This window comes from Ursus arctos, unplaced genomic scaffold (assembly GCF_023065955.2).
Source record: "Ursus arctos isolate Adak ecotype North America unplaced genomic scaffold, UrsArc2.0 scaffold_25, whole genome shotgun sequence".
Lineage (NCBI taxonomy): Eukaryota > Metazoa > Chordata > Mammalia > Carnivora > Ursidae > Ursus > Ursus arctos.
In genome coordinates, this window is record NW_026622930.1 from 30,408,398 (window position 1) to 30,421,374 (window position 12,977).

Consider the following 12,977-nt stretch of genomic DNA (forward strand, 5'->3'; position numbering starts at 1 on the left):
AGGAGGTCAGAGGGGACCTGGTCTCCTATTGGAGGAGTGGAAGAAAAGAATTGATGGGGAACGGTACCAAAAACTCCGCAGCTGGGTCAGAGTGGGGAGAGGAGACCTCACCTGGGTGCCCAACCCACGTGGAGATGATAGCGCAACAAAAGGTCCAGCCGGATGTTGGAGGGCCCTGCCCAGGATGGTCTCCAAAGGGCCACCTTGGGAATGGTCACAGCTGCATCACACCAGCTTCTGGACCAGAGCAAGATGATCTCCTGCATTCAACCCAAGAGAACCATGGTTTCTCTTTTTATGTGGAATACAACCCTTAGTGTTTACTGCCATTGGTGTGGACCGCTCACTTCAGGAGGAGGGAATCCTTTCTGCAACCAGACTGGAAGCAACAGCACCAGCACTTAATTCCTCCCCCCTTTCTGCGCCTGAGAGGTCCTATCAAAGGTTAGCTCTGCTCCCTTATGCCTTCTCTCCTGGACTGTGTGAACATGCTTCCCACCCAACTGCCGCATTCGGCTTTGCCCACTCCCCTTGCCTGCCCATCCAGCCTCCACCCTACATCCTTCTAAAGAGCAAACCTGAATGTACCGCTCCCTACTTAATAGACTTAAACTCTCCCGGTGCTCTCCCATAAAAGAGCCCAGACTGGATGCTGGAACAGTAACAAAGTCCTTGTGATTCTCCAAACAAAAATGAAGACCATCTCTAAGGGAACTGCCTCTCTTCCTCTGCTGAGAAGTAACACAGTGGTCAGACGTGCTTTCTGGAGCTAGACAGAATGGGTTCAAATCCTGGGTCTGCCACCTAGTGGCATAACCTTGCACAAGTCACTTTACTTGTCTTGGCGTCCAGTCTTTCCCTCTGTAGAATGGGGATAAAAATAGTCTCCACTTCATGAATAGTCAGGATTAAAGAAGATGGTTAAGTTAGAAATATCACCTCTGGCATAAGAAGAGGGCAAGGCAAATGCCTCATCTCATTTTACCCTCAGAACGGTCCTGTGAAGTAGAGAGATAGATCCAACTTTACTGTAAGTGAACGAATACTCCACGACACTGTGACTTCCTTGTCGCATTTGGCTGGTAAATGACATCCAAGATTCAAGGCCGGGTTTTCAGATTCTAATTCTGCCTCTGTCGTGTGAGGACTATGGTGTCCAATCTCAAATGCCATAGAGCTAGATGCTCCCTGTGCGCTGCCCGGGGAATCTCTGCAGTGACCTGTAAAAGAACTGACTTGGGAGCTTCACTGAGCTGCAGGGGAAGAGGACGGAAACAGCCCCTATGATCTGGCATGCTGGGAATTCGCCCCGCTGGACTGGTGACCCTGGTCCAATACTACTGTGCCTCGTGCAGCACTTATATTAATTTCCGTGTGCTCTGTGTGTTCACCCACCAGGGGTCGGCAGGATGGAAATGTTATCATCAGGCTCAGCAGCCTGACAGGTCTGTCCTGACTCCCCCACCTGGCCACGTGCACGTTGTCAAGCTGGTCAACTTCTTTCTGTTGCTGGAATTATTGAGAAATCTGCTGGAGTAAGTAAATATGCTTGTGATGGCCCCCCAGTATCTGGCAGCTCCATGCACCCAGGGAAAAGGCATTGCAATCGTCCTTTCCAGCCAGAACACCGCATGCTGCTTTCCAGCCAGAAAGCCTATTTCCAACCAGTCGTTGGTCCAAAAGTCTACATTTTCTGGATTTCAACCATGTAGCTCAGTTTAAAATATGAGCAACTGCTTTCCAGTTACTTTGCTCAGCAAGTATTTTCTTTCCCTCTGGTTGGCATGCAGGGCCTGTCGTAACCATGGCCATCATTCAAATGATGCATTTTCTTCTCCCGACTCCTCCCAACCCCAGAGAAGGTTAGAAATTCCAGAGAACTACTAGTCCCAAACAGCGTCTCTCTGCCAGGCTCAATCTTCTGATCCAAGCAAAAAGTGAAATTGACAAGTTCCTTCTTTCCCTGGAGGCCAGGCTTATGGCCCAAAAATAAATCTAGCTATTCTGGCATCTGGTCTGTCCAGTTCCAGCCATACTCCTTGTCCTGTGGGACTTCTATTTGCAAGGGGATATTTCAGTAGAAGAAAAATAATACTTTATATCCCATATTGAGGCCTGAGGGCCTCAAATATTCAGTATTAGCTCAGAATGCCCGTTTCAAGAATATCTATGTTTCTGTATAATCCAGAGGAATCTTGCCTTGTCTCATATTCCAAATACAACTTTTCCATTTATTTCAACAAGCACTTGGGTGCATCTCCTTCTGTGCCTGGCACAATCCTCACTATTATGAGGAATCTTTGGGTGCACACCCTGCCCTCTGAGAGATTACAAACTAATTTAAGACACAAAGCAGACAGACTCTTGGAGACCATATTTAAAAGCAATATGTTTGGGGACTCAGAGAGCAGGGATCCACTACAGACCTAACGTCCAGGGAAGGCCTCATAAAGAAGGGAGATCTTGAATGAGGCTTCGGAGAAAAGCCCTTCAATAATATAAATATATCGTGATTTATGTTTGCTCCACTTGTGACAACAGCTACCAGCAGGAAAAGGTGAGTTTCGTCCAAGGTCCTGGATTCTTTTCAAATATACTACTGCACTCTGAAACCTGGGACACCAAGAATCTTGGGTTTAAAAAAAAAAAAAAGGAAACTACGTGAGGTGATGGATATGTTAATTGACTCGATGGGAAAAACCTTTCATAACGTATACATATATCAAATTATCATGTTGTGCACTTCAACTATTTACAGTTTTGTCAGATATACCTCAATAAAGCTGAAAAATATGCACGTCAAAAATAATTAGAGTGACTTAAACAATTTAGAAGCTTATTTCTCTCTTTTTTTTTTTTTAAAGATTTTATTTATTTATTCGACAGAGATAGAGACAGCCAGCGAGAGAGGGAACACAAGCAGGGGGAGTGGGAGAGGAAGAGGCAGGCTCATAGCGGAGGAGCCTGATGTGGGGCTCGATCCCATAACGCCGGGATCACGCCCTGAGCCGAAGGCAGACGCTTAACCGCTGTGCCACCCAGGCGCCCCTTATTTCTCTCTTTTGTACACAAACTCCCTTCAAAGTCAAGGGTGGCTCCTTCTAACCCAGGCTCCTTCTGGTATCACTCTGTCATCCCTTTTTTTTTTTTTTAAGATTTATTTATTTATTTATTTGAGAGAAAGAGAGAGCACGCAAGCAGGGGGAAGCGTAAAGGGAGAAGGAGAGAAGAAGGCTCCCCGCTGAGTGCAGGACCCAACAGGGGGCTCAATCCCACAGACCTGAGATGAACTGAGCCGAAACCAAGAGTCAGACGTCTAAGTGACCGAGCCACTCAGGCATCCCTACCGTGTCATTCTTAAGGAGCAGCTTCTACCTCAAAGTCCAAAATGGCTGCTCAAGCTCTAGCCATCACATCTGTTTTCTCGTCAGCAAGGAGGGAAAAGGGTCAGAAAGGAGCTTGCCTCTCTCTTTAACGACATCTCCTAGAAGTCACACAGTTCGTTTTATCCATATGACCACACCTAGCTACAAAAAGAGACTGAAAATTTTCATCTTAATTTGAGGGGGCCACAGGAGTCCAGGTAAAAATCAGGATTTAAGTGACCAAGAAAAACAAAATCCTGGGAGACAACTAGCAGTAGGGGTTATCATCATTACGATGCCTGGAGTTGCCAAACAGAAGAACCATGAACAATGCAATAGAGCTCAGAATGTTACGTTGTAGCTTTCCTCTACCTCCACATGTCCAGCTCCCTCAAGCTCAAAAATATTAATAGGCTTAGGGCCAGACACCCAGACTCTTTTTTTTTTTTGAGATATAATTGGCATATAACATTGTATTAACACAATGATTTGATATATGTATATATGTGAAATGATTACCACCATAAGTTAACATCTGTCTCCTCAAATAGTTTTTTCTTGTGATAAGAACTTTTAAGATCTACTCTCTTAGCAACTTCCAAATATATAACACAGCATTATTAGTCTCATGATGCAGTTGAAGAACTGAGGCTTAACCACACAGGTTAACTTTACCAAAGGTGGTCCTTATATTTTACGTGCATATCAAAAGTTTGGGCCTCGTCGGGGCAACCGGATGGCTCAGTCGGTTGAGCGTCTATCTTTGGCCCAGGTCATGATCCCGGGGTCCTGGGATTGAACCCCGAGTTGGGCTCCCTGCTCTGCGAGAAGCCTGCTTCTCCCTCCCTCTGCCTGCTGCTGCCCCTGCTTGTGCTCATGCTCTCTCTCTCTCTCTCTGTGTCAAATAAATAAATAAAATTTTTAAAAATTTTTGGCATCCTCTTAAATCTGTCAGTCCTTAGAGTCAGAAGCACATACTATATTCACACATGCTATTTTGTGTATTACTGAAGATTAACTCTTATTTCCACATGTATGAGTTTTCCCCATTCACCTACTTTATCTTTCGTCTTTTATTTGCCCACTTTACTGTTCTGTGTTTTTTATACTGGAGCCCATGAGGCAGGGGCCTTTCCAATGTCTTTGAACCCGTAAACCACCATGCTTGGGGGGCTCCAGAAAAAGCATTGTTACAAGGACCCCACTTAAACTGGGGTTTAAGACTCCATTGCAAATCATCACCATATAGTCCTAACCCATTGGCACAGAGCCAAACCACTCAATCAAACAAATTTTATTGCATCCCTACAGTGTGCCAAGTACTGCCTAGGCACTGGGTACACAATGAGAACAAAGAGAGAAAGTGACCGTCCTCATGGAGCCTACAGTTTAGTAGAAACATTGTTGCTGATGTCTAATTATCAACAGTTTATTCACGAATTCCAAGTGTCCACAGCACTGCAAAGAGGTACAGGGCATTTGGGGAGTTATTAAAGAGTGTCTAGGGGCGCCTGGGTGGCTCAGACAGTTAAGTGTCTGCCTTCAGCCCAGGTCATGATCTCAGGGTCCTGGGATCAAGCCCTGCATCAGGTTCCCTGCTCAGTTGGGAGTCTACTTCTCCCTCTCCCCCCTCCCCCCCACTCATACTCTCTCTCTCTCTCATGAATAAAATCTTAAAAAAAAAAAAGGTGTCTAACTCAATCTGGAGGGACAACTTTTCTGAGAAAAGTTGAGATCTAAAGGATGTCCAGTTGAAGCTGGACAAGAGGGAGAATGTTCTGGGCATAGTGAACAGCACACGCAAAGGCACTGAGGCAAGAGAGAACATGAAACTAAGTTTGCAACTAACTGGATCATTCTTATCTCTTCAACTCTCAGGAGTCCAGGAAAAATAATTATCACCATTCACCACCTGGGTCTGATGGACTCATTTAATGTTTTTATATTCCAAGTCATTTTACAAATAATTTACAGAAGTAGAAATATAGGGTTAGTGTATTAGTTAGCTATTGCTGCCTAACAAATTACTCCCCAAACTTAAACAACAAGCCATTATCTCAGAGCTGCTGTGGGTTAGGAATCTGGGAGTGGCTTAGCCAGGTGGTTCTGGCTCGCTGTCTCTCATGAGGGGGCAGTCAGGGCTAGCTTCACAGGCAAGCAACCTGTGCAATCATGAAAAGTCCCAGGCTTGACCTAGTAGTCTGCTGCTGCTGCTGTCTTGAAGTTTTTAGGAATTTTTGGTCAGGGAGTCCCCCATTTTCATATTGCCCTGGACCCCATAAATTTTGTAGCCAGTTCTGGTTGTAGTCAACCTACTAGCCAGGACTACAGTCATCTAGGGCTGGAAGACCCACTTTCTAGCTCACTCTCATCATTGTTAGCAAGCTTCGGTTCCTCACTGGCTGTTGACTGGATATGTTCCTTCTCCTCCACATGGCTCCCCACAGCAGGACAGCTGGCTTCCCCCAGGGCAAGTGATCAGAAGGAGAGCCCAAGGTGGAAGCTGCAGTCTTCTATAACCTAATCTCAGTAGTGACATACTAACACTTCTGCCATATTCTATTGGTCACACAGATCAACCCCAGTACAATGTGGGAAGGGACTACACAAGGGTGTGACTATCAGGAGGCAGGGATCAGTGGGAGCCATCTTGGAGGCTGGCAACCACAGATAGCTAAAAACAACTTTGTTAGAAGTGTTAATAAGAACTTCAGGGGCGCCTGGGTAGCGCAGTCGTTAGGCGTCTGCCTTCAGCTCAGGGCGTGATCCCGGAGACCTGGGATCGAGCCCCACATCGGGCTTCTCCGCTGGGAGCCTGCTTCTTCCTCTCCCACTCCCCCTGCTTGTGTTCCCTCTCTCGCTGGCTGTCTCTCTCTGTCAAATAAATAAATAAAAAATCTTAAAAAAAAAAAGTGTTAATAAGAACTTCCACATAATAAGCCCAAAATTTTATTTCATATTTTCCTCATTTTGAAGGTAACATACCTGAAATAAACAACAAATTTGAAAACATCCACGTATCAAATGTCATGAACTTGGAACATATTCATCATGTAAATACTGATTCCAGATTTCAACTGTATCTCTAAATGATCTAGCTTATCACGTCTCATGGTTCTTCTGTTTGCATTTGCATCATCAAAACACAAAAGCTTTTGAAAGCTTTGGTGTCTCATAATTTTGTTTTTAAGATTTTTATTTATTTATTTGACAGAGATAGAGACAGCCACAGAGAGAGGGAACACAAGCAGGGGGAGTGGGAGAGGAAGAAGCAGGCGCATAGCGGAGGAGCCTGACATGGGGCTCGATCCCACAACGCTGGGATCACGCCCTGAGCCGAAGGCAGACACCTAACCACTGTGCCACCCAGGCGCCCCTTGTGTCTCATAATTTTTTTATATTTTTTATTTTTATTTTTTTGGTGATGTATAATTTTGTTGAAGAGAGTATAGCCATCTTCTTTGTTCCATAATTGCAAAACATTTTCATTTCCAGGTTTACAAACCTAACTTAAAATCTTCAATCTAATTAATATTTTCATTTCTGCATCATGTATTCCTCTTTGCACATACACGTGCCTTCAACATCTGTCTACTCACAACCACCTCAAGTAAATTTTGGTACTCAAAAAATTTTAAATGTTACAGAATATTGTCAATCTTTTCAGCAAAATAGGAAGGTTCAGGCTCTTCCCCTACAATATTGTGAAATCAAATTCATCTTGAGTGATTAACTGAATGAAAATAACATATTTCCTTTTTGTCCTTAAAAACATATTCTTGGGGCGCCTGGCTGGTTCAGTTAAGCCTCTGACTCTTGATTTCGGCTCAGGTCATAACCTCAGGCTCCTAAGATTGGGCCCCCACGTCAGTCTCCGCAGCTTGAGATTCTCTGTCTCCCTCTACGCCTCACCCCCTTCCACACACACTCTCTCTCTTTCTAAAATAAATAAATCTTTTTAAAAACCATATTCTTAATTCATTGATAATTGAGCTGGAGGAAAATCCACTTAGATAGCATCATCCAAAGATTCATAGGCTAAGATTTCTCTTACATAATCAATTTCACCATCATCATTTGCTTATATTCGGGAGTGCTGCTGACTTTGCATGCATCTTCTGATTTATGCAATAATTGTGAAACCTCTTTCTCTATCAATTTACCTCTTTGCCACCAAAGGTAGAACATTAAAAATTCAGAATTTTCAGTTGTATGCAATAAAACTAAAAGCAGATCATAAAGATGGTATCTCCAGGCCTCTTTTATATCTTCTTGAAAAATGATATAATACTTTAGCAATGAATTAAGAAAACTGAAGGATGATAAAAAACTAATGATCGATGACACCACTGCATCATTCTTCTAGGTAATTCCACCGTTCTTCAGTTTTCTTATTTTAGGCTTTTTCAGCACAGTTGGGAATAAATGATGATTAATGATGAAATAATTCCTAGGAGGACAAAATAAATGTTTCAAGACATAGGAAAAACTAGGATCACTAAGATCTTGTAATGTTTCATACATTTATAAAAGGGTTCCAATACACCCATATCATAATTGCAAGAGCGAATGAGTTTTAGTCTATATCGGAAAAAATAGGTAAATTTTATCTTTGTGTTTGGGGAGACATCTGAAAAAGCATCGAAGCCAAGAAATACTGACGCTTTACCAAAGCTGCAAGTGCTTTTAAAAAATCAGCTGAAATTGGGTCCCGTGGTCCCTGGGTGGTATTAACACAACCCATCTAGTGGATTTGGGAGAAGTGGCGCCACGGACGTGACTTGAAACAGACGCTCTTGCTGTCCCACCCACATCCTTTCAGGCCACAAGTCTCCATGCAGCCTGCATACTCAGGCACCTCTTCTTTCTGCCCGAGGACTTCCTCTGGCTGCAGGTGCCCACTCATCCTATGCCGAGGGCAGCCAGAGTGCCTGGGAAGATAATACCCCCGGGAGCAACCCTCACCCAGTGGAGAACCAGAATTACTGGGCACATTCCTCACCTTCCTTACCGCCCAGCAAGACAATTCTGAGGTGTGTTCCACAGTCTCCCAGTGGGTCCCCCACAGGATTAAGCCCCAGCTGCCCACAGCGGTGACCCTCTCATTAATGAGCCATTAGCTGGCATTTCTCCCGTCCCTGGTGCACTTCCACATTCCCTTACTGTGCTTCCTTGGCTCACCTCCAAATAAACTCCTTGACCAATTCCTTGTCTCAGAATCTGCCATTGAGTGAACTGAAACCAGGACACAGGGTGAAACCACATCACGATAGAGCAGCCACGGCTCCAAAACTCAATGGGAGGGCTGAAGCTCGGTGATATCAACACAGAATGAGAAAAGTGGGCTGAGCCACGCAGGCCAAACAGGGAGGAGACTAGTTCGTGATGGCAGATTGCAGTTTAGGAGAAATAATGCCTTTAGAGGTCATTAGAATAAGAAGCTGTCTAAAACCGTCAGAAATGCTTTATCCATTTGACAAAAAGTTGGAATGGGCTCCCAGGGGTGGCAGATGGACAGTCTGATCTCATTTAAGAAACATCCTGGGGCAGTGGATCAGCCCCGGGCATGGAGATGGAGGGCTAGGATTCCAGTCCAGGCCTCTGGCCACTCCCGCCACCACCGAAGATGGGTAGCGAGGCCTGCACCGCGCTGCTGGGAGGAATGAATGAAACCACGGGGTGTAGAATGCTCTGTGTTTTTCATCTTCTTCAGCAAGATAATTTGCCATTTACCTTGGGGTGCAGGCTGGGGCAGACACTTGCCTCCAGCAGATGGCCTTATTTTGGAGAAGCGACTTGCGTCCCTTTAGTCATGTAAATGAAGGGTCACCAGGCACCGATGTCCTTGGAGAAGAGTGCAACAAGCCCTTTCTTGTGCTGTAAGCTCTGCTCCTTTAGAGGCGGCTGGTCGCTGGGGAGAGAGAGGGGACAGTTCTGCTTCTGGGCAGTAGCTGGCGGAGGCCTTTCTGACCCACAGCCCTCCTGGAGAGTGGCTGCAGAAGAGAGTTAGGACCATGGAGAGCTGGGACACTGGGGCTCATACCCTGGCGAGGCCCACTCAGTCCTGGAGCTGGGGGTGGGGGACAGGCACCATCCTTGGAGGCATTTCAGAACCTGCAACAGCCCCACGATCAGAGGATTCGGCCAGCCCCCAAGCTCTGCCTCCCCCCGGGAGGATTCCTTCACCAGCTCCACTAGTGTGCCCCTTGCGTCTGACTGCCGAACGGACTCAGTCATGCCCCATCCGTGAGCCACCTCGCTGCAGTGTGGGTGACCTCCCAGGCAGCATTCGGGGGCCTTGACCAATGCGGGCACCTAGAACTTACCCTCTTCATCAAGGCTGGTACGAGCTACCCTGGCAGCTTGGTCACCATCAGCCATGGAGACACAAAAGAGGCCGATGTGACTCCTCCCACGTGGGAAGGTCACAAGAACCAGGGATGCCTGATGCACAATGAGGAGAAGGGGGAGACCTGCCCTGGAGTCTTGCGTCTATTTCCAGCAAGTGAAGGCATGTGCAGCACCACCTCGAGCACGCTCTCCACATGCCAGGCTGTACTGAGACACGCATGCCAGGGGTCTAGCAGAAGCCCTGCACAGTGCCTGGGCTCTGCTCAGTATGTTGGTTCCCTCCCTGGCCCAGTTTCCTATTGCTGCTGTCACAAATTACCACAGTGCCTAAGCCCAGCCCAAATTCACTGTCAGACAGTTATGGAGCCCAGAAGTCCAAATGTAGTCTCAGTGAGCTGAAATCAAAGTATCCTCAGGGCTACATTCCTTCTGGAGGCTCTAGGGAAGAGTCTGCTACCTTGCTGTTTTTGGAGGCCACCCGCATTCCCTGGCTTGTGGCCCCACCCTCTATCTGCGACAGCAGCAGCATAACATCTTCTGCTCTCTCTCTGATCGGACCCTCCTTCCTCCCTCTTAGAAGGCCCCTTGTGATTGCATGGAGCCCACCCAGATAATCCAGAATAGTCTCTCTATCTCAAGATACTTATTTAATCCTATCTGCAAAGTCCCTTTTGCCATATAAAGCTACCTACGCACAGGTCTCGGGGACTAGGATGTGGACATTTTCAGGGGTCAGTATTGACTGTGCCTTGGTGACTCAGACCACTGCCTCAGCCAAGCACCTCACCTGCTTGCCATAAACAGGGTGCACGATCTCCTTACCCCTCAAAGACCCGCCTGGTGCCTGGGCCTGGGCCGCCACCACGGCGCCTCCAGACACCTGGCCCTGCAGGCTCAAATCCCCTCCCCTCCAAACTGCGGCTCCCCCCACAGCTTTGGCGTGATTGCATTGCCATCTGATTCTCCCAAGCTGCAGTGCATTTCCAGAAGACAAGCCACCGTCCCCCCCAACCCCCGCGTTACACACTTCTGTCCAAAGACCCCTGGTCAGCTGTATTTTCTCTTTTTTCTACAATGAACTTTGTATCTGTGATAAAGGGGAAAGTGGTGTTTAAAATAGAAGAAGGAGGGGCGCCTGGGTGGCTCAGTCGTTAAGTGTCTGCCTTCGGCTCAGGGCGTGATCCCGGAGTTCTGGGATCGAGCCCCATGTCAGGCTCTTCTGCTGGGAGCCTGCTTCTTCCTCTCCCACTCCCCCTGCTTGTGTTCCCTCTCTCGCTGCCTGTCTCTATCTCTGTCAAATAAATAAATAAAATCTTTAAAAAATAAAATAAAATAAAATAAAATAAAATAAAATAAAATAAAATAAAATAAAATAAAACAGAAGAAGGAAAGATCCAATCCAGTCCCCCTCCCTTCTCACTGCACACCAGTCCAAATGCTTCCATGCCCCTCACTCCCGCGGCCCCTGCGTCAGGAACCCCCAGCCCCACGGAGATGTTCATTCTACAAACACTCAGTGAGCACCACTCCTCGAGGCACGCACCTCCCCGTGCAGAGGGTACCCTCACTTAGACGGCCTTCTCTCCTCTCCAACACGCCAGCCGACTGCCTCCCACAGACACAACTGTCCAACAACAAGAAATAAACACAAATCTAGTGGGTTTTTACCCACAAGCCCTACATGTATATGCATTTTCATGGCTAGTATTTATGGAGCGTTTATAACATCTGAAGCACTTTAAAAACACACTTCATGTCATCTCCATGACAAGCTTAATGTCCCTAATATGGTTCCCATGTTTCAGATCAGGAAACTGAGTGCGGAGAGGCTAAGGCGCTATCCTGGGGTTCAACAGAGGTCAGTGGCAGAGTGGTTTCCACACCGGAGCGTGTCTAACCCCACAGCCCACGCTCCTCACCAGCAGCCTGTGAGAGCTGGGTGACTAGATGGGACTGCTCTTAGGAGACAGTCTATGGGCTTGGCTGGCATGGGAGGCAGGAACCAGGTGGTCTTCGTGGGACCTAGGTTCAAGGTTAAGGGTGCGGCTGGAGGGCTCTGGCCACTGGACAAAGCGGTACTCAGGCATGATCCGGGTCTGAGAGGTAAGGCAACATGAACCATAGCCCCCTTCCCTCGGGGATGCTGCACGAAGGCATACCAGGCTTTGCAGCTAGCCAAGGAGGCAGGCTGCCCTTGGGCAGGCACAGCCCTGACTGTCCACAGGGGCATTGCCATCGGCCTCCTCCTTCCCGACAGCCTGCAACCCCCTGTGGTCCTGTGTCTGTGCTGCTGGACAATGCCTCTCAGACAGCCCTGCTCTCAGACCAGTGAGACCACAGACATTTTGAGGTTGGGACCCATAGCTTCTATTTTCTGGTTTCTCTACCCTCCCCCACAAGGTCAAAATTCACACTCCATCACATTTGTTAGTTCGGCCATTTAAATGGCCAGATGAGGGGCGCCTGGGTGGCTCAGTCAATTAAGCGACTGCCTTCGGCTCAGGTCATGATCTCAGGGCCGTTTTTAAGTCCTGTGCTGGGCTCCGTGCTCAGCGCAGAGTCTGCTTGTCCCTCTCCCTCTGCTTCTCCCCTTGTGCTCTCTCTCCCAGAGAGAGAGAGAGAGAGAGATCAAATATTTTTTTAAAAAGTGCCTTCCTCATTCACACCCATTAGGATGCCTATTACTAAAGAACAACACAAAAAAATAAGAAAAGAAGTGCCGGCAAGCCTATGGAGAAATTAGAAGCCTTGCGCATTGCTGGGAGGGATGTGACATGCGTGGCTGCTACTGAAACAAGTCGGCGCTTCCGCAAAAGTAAAAATGTTATAGAATTACCATATGACCCAGCAATTCCTCTTCTGAATATGCCTCCAAAAGAATTAAAAGCAGACACTCGAACAGCTATTTATACACCCATGTTCACAGCAGACTTATTCACAACAGCCACAAGGTGGAGGCAGTCCGCATGCCCATCATCCGATGAATGGGTCCACAGAACGTGGTGTAGGCATGTGACGGAATATCACTCAGCCTTAGAAAGGAAGGAGATTCCGACACACGCTAGCGCAGAGATGCAGCTTGAAGACGTGTTGCTAAGTGAAATAAGCCTAACACGCAGGGCAGAGAGCGCAAGACTCCACTCAGAGGAGGTACCTAGAGCGTCAAGTTCACAGACACAAGTAGAGCGCCGGTTGCCAGGTGCTGGAGGGCGGAGGGAAGGGGAGGTTAGCGTTGGATGGTTATGGAGTTTCAGTTTGGAA